Consider the following 12,949-nt stretch of genomic DNA (forward strand, 5'->3'; position numbering starts at 1 on the left):
GATCTCACTTTTAAAACTATTTATCTTGTTATTTCATACTTTAAGTATGCCAACAGGAAAACGAATCTCAGGGTCGTATATGGTGACATATATGTATTTTATAATAAAACTTACTTCGAACTTTGAAACTTAATATAGCACAGACCAGGCCCTTTCAACCTAATGAGTCGCACCACCCAACAATCCACCTATATAACTCTTGGATAATCACAGGAAAATCGCAATGACCAATTAACCTACTAACTGGTACATCTTTGGACTGCGGGAGGAAACTGAAGCACCTGGAGAAAACCCACATGCTAATGGGAAAGACGTAGAAACTTCTTACAGACGGCATCAGAATCGAACTCCAAACTCCGACGCACTGTGCGGTAATAGCGTCAAGCTGACTGCTACACTACCATCATTAATCTCATGCAGACTGATTTTATACTCCAGCACTATAAAAATTCAGCTTGGCAGAAATATCATCGAGCTTTGGTTCTAAGATATCTTCTGAGGATCATAGCTAGACATTTCCTTTTATGCATTGCTGAATCAAGTCACACAGCAAGAGCTGTTCATTGTCTTTCACTGAATTTCCAAAGTTCGAGTTTTTTGTATTTCAGTGCCACAGATCTAAATCTTTTGTGCATCTTTAACATCTTGCACTATAGTAGGCAGCTGTCGATCCCAGGGGATCATGGGTTTGCGCCTCTAGGGGACTGTGTCCTCTCCAGGGCACAAGCCTGGGTGGGAAGGTTTGAAGAACCGGCTGTTGCCCATGCAGTGGGTTCCCCCTCTCCACGTCACTGATGTAGTCCAAGGGAAGGGCAAGCGCCGATACAGCTTGGCACCAATGTCGTCGTAGAGGTTGCCACAGTGATGTTGTGAACAACATCAAACTGCCTTAGGGACCCCAGTTCTGGATTTCATCCTCAGGGTTTACTCCTGAAGCCTTTCCCATGGGTGGGTATGGCCGCAAGGCAGCAGAGTTTTCCTTCTCCTAGGCGGGCTGCCATCCAAGGCTGACAAGCCCGACCTGCCTGAAGCAGCTGTTTTTGAGACGCCAGTGGTCACCTTTGCCCTTCTCTTGTCAGTAGGAACAGTCCCGCCAGGCCTCGCAGCTTAGCCACACATGAAGGTCAAGAGTTGGACTTAGTTGTCAGAGGCTGTTAGAGATGCACGCCATTTGGAGCACTTGATAGGTAGTGGGAGCTTGTCCCCATTACCACCTCCCGGCTATAACAACCGTAGGTACCTCTTGCACTGTACCGCTGCCATAAAACAACAACTTACATGGCATATGTCAATGATAGTAAACCAAGTTCTGATTTTCAGTGTCTACAGCAGTTTTAATTCCAGATTTCTGGTACTTGCTCTTTTTAATATCTCTAGCTGTGAGTTTAAGAAACAAATGCAGAAAATGACAGAAGTAGGGAAGAAAATCCAGGTAGTTTGGAGGGAAATCACCAGATTTGCATAATTACAAAAATTAAATTAAAAGCATCAAACTGATAAGGACTAAATTTTTGCCCCAAAAATGAATTGAGAGCAAGATTAAGATAGAAAAACAGTTTAAATTGGAAAGTTATTATAGATTCCTCCCCCTTGACTGAGCTCTTAATTTCTTTCAGCACAGTGTAGTGGAGAATGGCATTCATATTAATCACCATCTCCTCCCACCCCCACTGAACTTATTTCTTTGGAACTTTCAAAACTGAGCGCCAAGTGCTGATATTTCATATTTCCACGCAACATGGAAGGAGTACTGATTGCTCCATTTGTGTGATCCTCAACATTCACTTCAAAGGGCTGTTTTAAATGTTAGTACTTAACAAATAGAATCCCACCAAAGTGTTCTACTCCTCTGCAGAGGAAATCAAAATTATTTCTGGTTAGTTATGTTTTGCTCAGATCATAGAGCGAAAAAACAACATAGTCAATGCAATTTGTTATATTTATTTCTCTAAGGTCTTACACTCCTCATGTCTTAACATCATTAGACCAAATGTTTTGTTAAATTTCCCTGTTACACACTTATAAAATTATGGACAGCCAGCTGAGATATTAAGACTAGAAGATATGGGAGAAGAAGTAGACCAATCTGGCCACAGAGTACTTTCTGCCATAAAACATGGTTGATTTTTTTTCTTAAATTCGTTTTTGGCCTTCTCCCTGTAATCCTTACCAACCAACAGCCTACTTATCCTTGCTTTAAATACACCCAACGACTTAACCTCTACAGCCATGCCAGACAATGAATTCCAGGTTCAAGACCCTCTGTCTGAAGAAGTCCCTCCTCACCTTTCATTCTGAGGCCATACCCTCAGATCCTAGATTTTATTCTGAGGCCACGCCCTCAGAATCTGCTAATAGAAACATCCAAATCTATTCAAACCCTTCAGAATTCAGCAGGTTTCAAAAAGATGACCCCTCATCCTACCAGAACGCCTTTGAATACAAGCGCAGAGCCTTTAAATGCTCCTCATACATTAAGCCTTCCATTTCCATGATCACAGGGTCATTCCTGTGAATCTTCTATTTATCCTTTCCTTGGATGCAAGGCCCAAAATTGCCCACATTACTCGTAATGCTGTCTAATCAACAGCTTATACTAAAGTCTCAGAAGTACATCCTGGCTTTTATGTTCCCTAAATAAATGCTGATATTGTGCTTGCCTTCATTAATACCAAAACAACTTGCAAGTTAGCCTTAAAAGAATCCTGAACCAGTCCCTTTGTACCTCTGAATTCTGAGTCATTTAGAAAATAGTCTATATCTTTCTTCTCCCTATCGAAGTTCAGAACCATACACTTCCCTGTGATGTATTATATCTTCCATTTCTTTGTCCATTTGCCATACCTGTTCAAGTCCTTCTGTAGACTGCCTTTCTCCTCAAAACTACCTGTCCCTCCAGCTATTGATGTATCATCAGCAAACTTGGCAACATGGCATCAGTTTCTTCATCCAGATCATTAAGGTATAAAGGGAAAAAGAGCAATCCCAACATTGACTCCACTAGTCACTGGCAGCATTCCTGAAAAGGACCTGTTAATCCCCACTCTCTGAATCCTGCCAGTCAGCCAATCTTCAGTCCATGCTAGTACCTTGCTTCAAACACCATAGAGTCTGGTTTATATGCAGTATCTTGTCAAAGGCTTTATGAAAATCCAGGTAGCCATTCTCCATGCACTTTCCTTTGTTTACACTACCTGTTACTTCCTCGAAGAATTCAGGCAAGAATCCATGCTAACTCCACCCTATTTTATCATGTCGTACTTCCAGGTAATATGAAATTTCGTCCTTAATAATGAATTCTAAAATCTTACCAACTACTTATTAGGCTAACCAGCCAATAATTCCTCCTGTCATATTTGTGATATACCAATCCTTTGGGAATCTTACCAACTCCAGTAAAGGATCATTCCTCAATCTCTTCAGCTATGTCTATCAGAACTCTCGGGTGTGGTCCATCAAGTCCAGGTGATTTATTCACCTTCAGCTCTTTCCGCTTCCCAAGCATATTCTCCGTTACATTACATCTGCTATGACTCTCTTGAATTTCCAACATATTTGTGAATACTGATACAAAATACCTATTCAGCCCCTCCATTATTTCTTTGTTCCCTTTACTCTACTGTCCACTCTTGCTTCTCTTTTATCCTTTGTACTGTATATCTAAAAAACATTTCCAATCTTTAGCCACTATTAGCTATTTATTCCCGTATTTCATTTTCCCCCTCCCCCTACTTTTTAGTTGTCCTCTGTTTTTGAAGACTACCCAGTCTTGTGTCTTCCCAATAATCTTTACCATAATGCATACCTTCTGTTTTGCTTTAATGCTGTTCCTCACTTCCCTTGTGAGCCATGGTTGCCTCATCCTCCCCTTGGTAGGCTTTGTCTTCCCTGCAAGGATCCACTGCCAATTAAATCTGGTTGTCTCCTACCTCATGCCTCTGTAGTTACCTTTACACCTTTGTCATACCCATTTCATCTGATTTCATCTTTTCTCACTTAAAATGAAGGGTGACTTCTACTGCCTCCCAAGGGTTCCTTCACCTGGCAGGATAAGAGGTAAAGATAATAACCTTGGTCTTCAAAAGATATTGAGGCCATTGCTAAGAGAAAAAAGAAGGTGCATAGCAGGTACAGGCAGGCAGGAACAAATGAGGTGATTATGGAGTATAAGAAATACAAGAGAACATTTAAAAAAAAAAATCGGGATAGCTAAAAGAAGGCATGAAGTTGCTTTAGCAGACAAGGTGAAGGAGAATCCTAAGGGATTCTACAGATATTTTAAGAGCAAAAGGATTGCAAGGGACAGAACTGGTCCTCTGGAAGACCAGAATGGTAATCCATGTGTGGAGCCAAAACAGATGGGGGAGATCTTAAGTGAATTCTTTGCATCTGTATTTACTCAGAGATGGACACAGAGTCTATAAAATGAGGCAAAACAACATCAACTTCATAGACCCTGTATAGATTACAGAGTAGGAGGTGTTTGCTACCCTGAGGCAAATCAGGGTGGATAAAACCCCAGACCCTGACAAGGTGTTCCCTCACACCCTACGGGAGGCAAGTATAGAAACTGTCAGGGCCCTAGTAGAGATATTTAAATCATCCTTAGTGACAGGAGAGGTACCAGAGGACTGGAGGATAGCCAATGTTGTTCTGCTGTTTTAAAAAAAGGCTCTAAACATAAACCAGGAAATTATAGGCCGGTGTGTCTGACATCAGTTGAGGGAAATTTATTGGAAGATATTCTAAGGGACCATATATATATGTATTTGGATAGACATGGACTGATTCAGGATAGTTAGCATGGCTTCGTGCATGGTAGGTCAAGGTTGAAAGAACACAGCGAAATTTACAAGGATGTTGCTGGGTCTTGAGAACCTATGTTATGAGGAAAGGTCGAATAGGTTATAACCGTATTCTTCAGAACATAGAAAACTGAGAGGAGATTTGATAGAGTTATACAAAATTATGAGGGGTATAGACAGGGTAAGTGCAAGCAGGCTTTTTTTCACTGAGGTTGGGTGGGGCTACAACCAGAGGTCATGGGTTAAGGGTGAAAGATGAGAAGCTTAATGGAAACTTGAGGGGAAACTTCTTCACTTGTGTGAGTGTGGAATCAGCTGCCAGCACAAATGGTACATGCGAGTCGATTTCAATGCTTAAGACAAGTTTGGATAGGTACATAGATGGTAGGGGTATGGAGGCTATGGTCCCAGTGCAGGTTGATGGGAGCAGGAATTTAAATGGTTTTGACATGAATTAGATTGTACAAAGGGCCTATTTCTGTGCTGTACTTTTCTATGTCTTTATGATCTTAAGCTCTTTAATCATCTGCCTCATTACACAACAACACATCCTGAATTGTCTGTTCCCTAATGGGCTCTACCACAAGCTGCTACAAAAAGCCATCTTGTAGACGTTGAGGATGAAGTAGCAAATGGTATTCAACATCAGCTTCACATGAGAAACCAGAGAGTGGTAGTAGATGGTTGCCTATCTCATTGGCAGTCTGTGACCAGTGGAGTGCCACAGGGATCAGTGCTGGGTCCACTATTATTTATCATAAGACCATAAGATATAGGAGCAGAATTCTGCCACTTGGACTGTTGGGTCTGTTCCAGTATTTCATCATGACTGATTTATTATCCCTCTTAACCCCAGTCTCCTGCCTTCTCCCTGTAACCTTTGATGTCCTGACTAATCAAGAACTTATTAAAATCTGCTTTAAATATATCCAATGACTTGGCTTCCATAGCCGTCCATGTTAATGACTTGCACAGATTCACCCCATCTGGTTAAATAAATTTTTCCTCATCTCTGTTCTAAATGGACGTCCTTTCATATTGAGGTTGTGCCGTCTGGTCCTAGACTCACCCACCATAATAAACATCTTCTCCACATCCACTCTGTCTAGGCCTTTCAATATTTGATAGATTTCAATGAGATCCTCTGCCACCCCCATTCTAAACTCCGAAACTATCAAATGCTACTCATACATTAGCCCTTTCATTCCTGGAATTATTCTCATGAACCTCCTCTGGACCCTCTCCATTGCCAGAACATCTTTTCTTAGACAAGGGATCCAAAAATACTCACAATACTACAAATGTGGCCTGAAAAATGCCTTATAAAGCCTCAGCATCTTGTTTTTGCTTTTATATTCTAGCTCCCTCCTTGAGCAAGGCAATTAACCACACAATGCTCCAGTCTACCCAGCTGAAAATGGGTACCAGCAAAAATGCTGGGGGTTAACCTTGCGATAGACCGGCATCCTATCCGGGGGGAGTCTCGCATTCTCAGTCGCTTCACGCCATGGAAACCAGCATAAGCACCGGCCTGATGGGCCACAAGGCTCGTGACAGACTTTAATCTCTCAAAATGAATGCTAAAATTGTATTTACCTTCCTTAACACCGACTCAACCTGAATGTTAAATTTTAGGGAATTCCTGCACGAGGACTCCTAGGTCCCTTTGCACCTCTGATTTTTTAAATTTTTCTCCCTGTTTAGAAAACAGGGACCAGGCAGCATCCATCAGAATAGAAGGAGAAGTGAGTGAGTATGTGAATATCATGAGAGGAGTCAGGCAAGGTTGTGTCTTTTCGCCAGACTTATTCAACCTGTATAGTGACAATATCTTGAGAAGTATCAAAGACAGCAAAGGATTCATAACTGGAGGCCATAGTATAAATAACAACCGATATGCTGATGACATCGTACTAATAGCTGACTCAGAAACAAAACTTCAAGAGCTACTCACTATAGTGGCAGCAGAAAGTAATCGCAGAGGCCTCTCAATCAACACCAAGAAGACAGAAAGCTTGGTCATCTCCAGAAAGACAAACATCCCACAATGTGTGATCAAGATCGGAAATACAAACATCAAACAAGTCAACAAATTCAGATATCTTGGCAGCCTAATAACAAGTAATGGTAGGTGCGACACAGATATCCAATACAGAATAGCAATGGTGAAAGAAGCTTTCCAAAAAATGAAGACCATATTAACAGACAGAAAGATGAGCACGTACACTAAAAACAGAATATATTTATTCTATCCTGACTTGTGGAAGTGAATGCTGGACCATTTCTGCAGCAAAGGAAAAGAGACTAGAAGCAGCTGAATTATGGTTCTACAGGAGAATGTTAAAAATATCATGGACCACACACACATCAAATGAAGAAGTTCTTAGAAGAGCCCAAGCAGTTCGATCACTCATACCAACAATAAGAGAAAGACAACTCAGATTCCTGGGACACATCATGCGGAAATATGAACTAGAAAAATTCATACTCTTTGGAAAGATTGAGGGAAACAAACCTAGAGGAAGACCTCGGCTTATGTACATCAAAAGCATAGCCAGTTAGCTACACATCGAGGAAATGGAAGTCATCCAAAAAATGAAGGATAGATCTATATGGAAAACCATGGTCTCCAAAGTCCGCATCGGATATGGTATCTAGACAGTTTAGAAAATAGTCTACACTTTTATTCCTTCTACCGAACTGCATGGCCATGCACTTCCCGACACTATATCCCATCTGCCTCTTTCATTCCCATTCTCCCAATCTATCAAAGTCCTTCTGCAGATCCCCCTGTTTCCTCAGCTCTACCTGCCCCTCACCTAGTCTTGTATCATCTGCAAACTTGGCCATAAAGTAATCAATTTCATCATCCAAGATGGTTGATATATAACGTGAAAAGAAACGGTTTCAATACCGACCCCTGCGGAACACCTCTTGTCACCGGCAACCAACCAGAAAGGGCGTCCTTTATTCCAACACTTTTCCTTCTGCTGATCTGCCAATCTTCTATCCATGTTAGCATCCTTCTTGTAATATCATGGGATCTTATCTTGTTAAACAGCTTCATATGCAGTACCTTGTCAAAGGCTTCCGGTAAATCCAAGTAAACAACATCCACTGATTGTCCTTTGTCTATCCTGTCTGTTATTTCCTCAAAGATTTCTAACAGATTTGTCAAGCAAGATATCCTCTGAGGAAAACTGTTGTAATGTGAGCATTATTAAAAGTAAGTTAATACTAATTAGGATAATGTGGGAGGGGTGGTTTACTTCTGTTTTTTACTTCCGGTGTGCACTGTATATAGTGTTCCTGCCATGCCGTATGGGTTGTGAAAGCCTCTGTATATACATAACAGTTTTGATGTTTGAGATAATGTTATAACTTTGGGCATGAAGTTGTCAAGTGTGCCTTTTTCAAAGTAGAAGTTACCACAAAAAACAAGCTGACTTTGGCTTATTTTATCATGTGCCTCCAAGTACCCCAAAACCTCATACTTAATAATGCATGCCAACATCTTCCAAACCAGTGAAGTCAGGCTAACTGGCCTGAAGCTTCTTTCCTTCTGTCTCCCTCCATTCTTAGAAAGTGGAGTGACATTTGCAGTTTTCCAGAACTCTGTAGCCATTGCAGAATCTAGTGATTGTTGAAAGATCATTACTAATGTCTTCAGCTACTAATTTCAGAACCGTGGGGTGTAGTCTACCTGGTCCAGGTGACCTACAGTATCTAACTTCAGACCTTTCAGCTTCCCAAGCACCTTGTCCTTAGTTACACTCACTTTTGCCCCTGACATTCTCGAACTTCTGGCATTCTGCTGGTGTCTTCCACAGTGAAAACTGATGTAAAGTGCTTGTTAAGTTCATCTGCCATTACTCCCCCCACCCCGCCCACCATTACTGCCTCTCCAGCATCATATTTCAATGATCACTCATCTGTTTTACTCTTTATAAATCTGGAAAAACTTTTGGTAAGCTCTTTTATAATATTGGCTAGCTTACTTTCTTATTTCATCTTTTCTCTCCTTATTGCTTTTTTAATTGGCTTCTCTTCATTTTTAAAAGCTTCCCAATCTTCTAACTTCCCACTAATTTTGCTATATTAAATTCCTTTCCTTTTTGCACATTAACTCTTCTCATTGTTATACCATCAGGAAGGAGGTACAAAAGCCTGAAGGCACACACTCAGCGATTCAGGAATTGCTTCTTCCCCTCTGCCATCTGATTTCTAAACAGACATTGAACCCATGAAAACTACCTCACTAGCTTTTTTATTTATTTCTGTTTTTTGCACTACTTTTTTTTAGATTAAATTTTTAGATTATAAGGCCACGCAGTCCTCTTTTATTGTCATTTAGTAATGCATGTATTAAGAAATGATACAATATTCCTCCGGTGTGATATCACAAAACACAGAACAGACTAAGACTGAAAAAACTAACAAAACCACATAATTATAACCTATAGTTACAACAGAGCAACAATACCATAACTTGATGAAGAACAGTCCATGGCACAGTAAAAGAGTTCAAAGTTTCTCGAAAGTCCCACATCTCACACAGACGGGAGAAGGAAGTAAACTCTCCCTGCCACGCCTGACCACAGTCCGAAAACTTGGAGCCTCCGATCAGCCCTCCGACACCAAGTACTGAGCACCATCTCTATCCGAACGATTCGACCTCAGTCTTGGTCACCAGCAGCAGGCAAAGCCGGGGATTTTGCGGCCTTCTCTCCAGAAGATTCTCGATCGCGCAGTAACAACGACAGCAAACTGATGTTTCAGAAATTTCTCCAGATGTTCCTCTGTGCTTTCACATCTGTCTCCATCAAGTAAGAATTGTCCACGGCCCCTATTTAACAGATACGATATCATTTTCGTACACACACGCGCGTATATAATTACTGTAATTCAATTTTTACAATGGATTGCATTGTACTGCTGTTGAAAAGTTAACAAATTTCATGACATATGCAGTGATATTAAACCTGATTCTGATTCTGATAAATCGGAGAATTGAGTACAGGAGATGGGATGTTATGTTGAAGTTGTATAAGACTTTGGCGAGGCCAAATTTGGAGTATTGTGTGCAGTTTTGGTCACCTACCTACAGGAAAGATGTAAATAAGATTGAAAATTAAGGGGAAATTTAGAAGGATGTTTCCAGGTCTTGAGGACCTGAACTATAGGGAAAAGTTGAATCGGATTGGACTTCATTCTCTGGAGGGTTGGAGAATGAGGGGAGTTTTGATAGAGGAGTGTAATGTTATGAGTATAGATACAGTAAATGCAAGCAGGCTTTTTCCCCTGGCCTTGAATGAAACTAGAGCGAGAGGTCATAGGTTTAGAGTGAAAGGTGAATTATTTAAGGAGAACACGAGGGGGCGCTTCTTCACTCAGAGGATGGAAGGCGTGTGGAGTGAGCTTCCGGTGGATGTGGTGGATACAGGCTCATAAATATACATGTGTCCTCGGTACAGTGGGAAGGAGAGGCTTGAAATTACCAATGTGATTCAGTTTGAGATGTTGATTTTCTGTGGCCACTTTTAATGAACTGTACACTTGTACTCCCAGTTCCCTCTGTTCCACAGTACTTGCTAGTGCCCTACCATTCACCGTATAGGTCCGACCTCCGCTTGAATTTTGAAACTGTATCACTTCATACATATATCAGTTGAAATCCATTTGCCATTCCTGAGCTCATCCTAATTTATCAAGGCCTATTTCAATCTCGTTGTAACCTGTTTCTCTTTCAAGAAGACACCCTAATTTAGTATAATCAGTAAACTTACTAATCATACCATGTGCATTCACATCCAAATTATTTAAATAATGGATATCAGAAATCCAATTACTGACCCTTGGGGCACCTCATTGGTCACAGGTAATCCTTCTGCCAGTGGCAGCAGTGTCTCATTTACTCGATTAAAATCTTACATTTGAAAACCTTTGCAAAATCCTCCCTATAAAGAATCACTCAAATTTGTCTAGATTTCTTGATGTTGATACCATCCTGACGACCAACCATCTCCACACTTTAACACTCAGGCAGTGTGCTCAATTTAAGACAACACGAGGACAATATGGATTTAGGATTTCCACAATTTTGTACTTTTGTAATTTTAGAGGGTGCATGAGGTATCCAGGGAGGGGCAGCACTTCTGGTGGAGGGGCTTGCTATGTCTATTCTGGGGCAGCTCACTCACCTTTGGTCCCCACCGGGATACTCAGCTCTCATGTGTGGCTCCAAGTAGCTGTTTGCATGTGACAGCAGCCACACCCGGGTATACCAGTTCGACAGGCAGGCTAAACTAGGTGACTCATACCCTGGTGAGATAGGAACATGCCTGTGCTAACATGTAAAGGGAGCTCCGGTGGACTGGGCAGATGATACCTACAGTGAGATTCAACGGCTAGGAAGGTGGTACTGCAATACTCCGTGGAGAGTGAAGAGCACGACAAGGCACGGAAGACATTATGGTCATCCACTGCAACCAAGGAACTTTCGTCCGCACAGGACCCGGACTTCTGAGATCGAGAGAATGGAACTGTCCCAGCTCAAAGGCTTTTCTGCGTTTAAATACTCTCCTGCACAGGTTTCCTGTCATCGTCGGACATGACGGACAACCACCAATTTTAGTCTCCCTTGTTTTTGTGCTTCTTTTTGCCTCTACTTATAAAGGTTCCCAAATGCTAGTTTAATAATGTTTTTAATCATCATTTCCTTATAACGCCTACTCCTGCCACCCACTTCACTTTAAAAATTGTACCATTTAGCCTGTTTGGCTTCTCGTATCTTTTAAAATCAACCACTTCCTATTTTTCTGCATTAAACTTTATCTGCCACAGGTATGCCTCTTCCACTACTCTTTGAAGTATGAATTAGGCTGCTACTATAATAGTTCATATTTTCTTTAAGCCTTAATTCTTGCCTGCATAGACATGAATTGGCTCATTTGTGAACACTGTTAAATGCTTCCTTCAGATAGGATAATGATTACTCACTCACTTGTTTCCAAACTACCAATCTCCCATTGATCCCCATTAAGTTTATATTTGCTAACAGCTTGTGGTATTCTCATCTGATGCCCTTTAAAGCCCAAATGCACAATATTGCTCAGACCATCAAATTAAAATGATTCAATTTAATATCAGAGAATATACTGTATATAGCATACAACCTGTAATGTATCCAGTATAAAAACACGCGTTACTTCATAAATAACAAACACAAGAAACTCTGCAGACGCGGGAGATCCAAAGCAACACACACAAAATGCTGGAGGAACTCAGCAGGCCAGGCAGCCTCTATGGAAAAAAGTGAAGTACAGTCGACGTTTTGGGACGGGGCCCTTCTTCAGAACTCCAGCATTTTATGTGTGTTGCTTCACAAATAACAATTGTGTAGTCAGGTACGTTTGAATTACTTACTTTCTGTACTTTAGCCAATTCTAATTCTAATACAATTTTTCATGTTACTTATATTTCAGAAGTTACGCACATTCGCTGAAGCAAACAAAGGCTGAAATGAAGCAAAAGTTTGGCACAATCTTTTACGCATGTTAGAATAACTCAGTTTTTTTTTTACTTTAGAGTGCCCTCACCCTATATTCCTCCTATTTTGTTACCTCTATAGTAACATCTAATATAAATATGGACGTTAATATTCTTTCTACTTCACTTTTTTCTGATGTACTTCCTTTCAAAATTGTATCGCTTTTGTAGATTACTTAAGGAAAGCAATGCATAAATTTCCTTATTAACCCTGAAGCTTTAAATTTAGTTCACAAGATAGAAGCTGCTCTGTTTATGCGGAAGCTCATTTCCTCAGCTTTCCATTATTGACTCCATTCCAATTTCAAAACCCCTATCCTCAGGTGCATAAACATTTTAAATATAAAAATCAAACTCAAAAAAGTAGAAATGATTAAGCATCCACATTTTTATCCCCTCTCTCCCCAGAGATACTTTTGACTTCATTATTAACATGTGCAGCCAAGACGTCATGCACACTACAGTATCTTACAAGTGTAATATTGTTCATATGTAAACCTAACTTATAGGCAAGAAATTCAATATTTAAATCATAATGAAGTCCCGTGTGGTTCACCAGTAGAATCTCCACGGGGTTTTTTTTTTGTAGAACTGCT

This window comes from Mobula birostris, chromosome 3 (assembly GCF_030028105.1).
Source record: "Mobula birostris isolate sMobBir1 chromosome 3, sMobBir1.hap1, whole genome shotgun sequence".
Lineage (NCBI taxonomy): Eukaryota > Metazoa > Chordata > Chondrichthyes > Myliobatiformes > Myliobatidae > Mobula > Mobula birostris.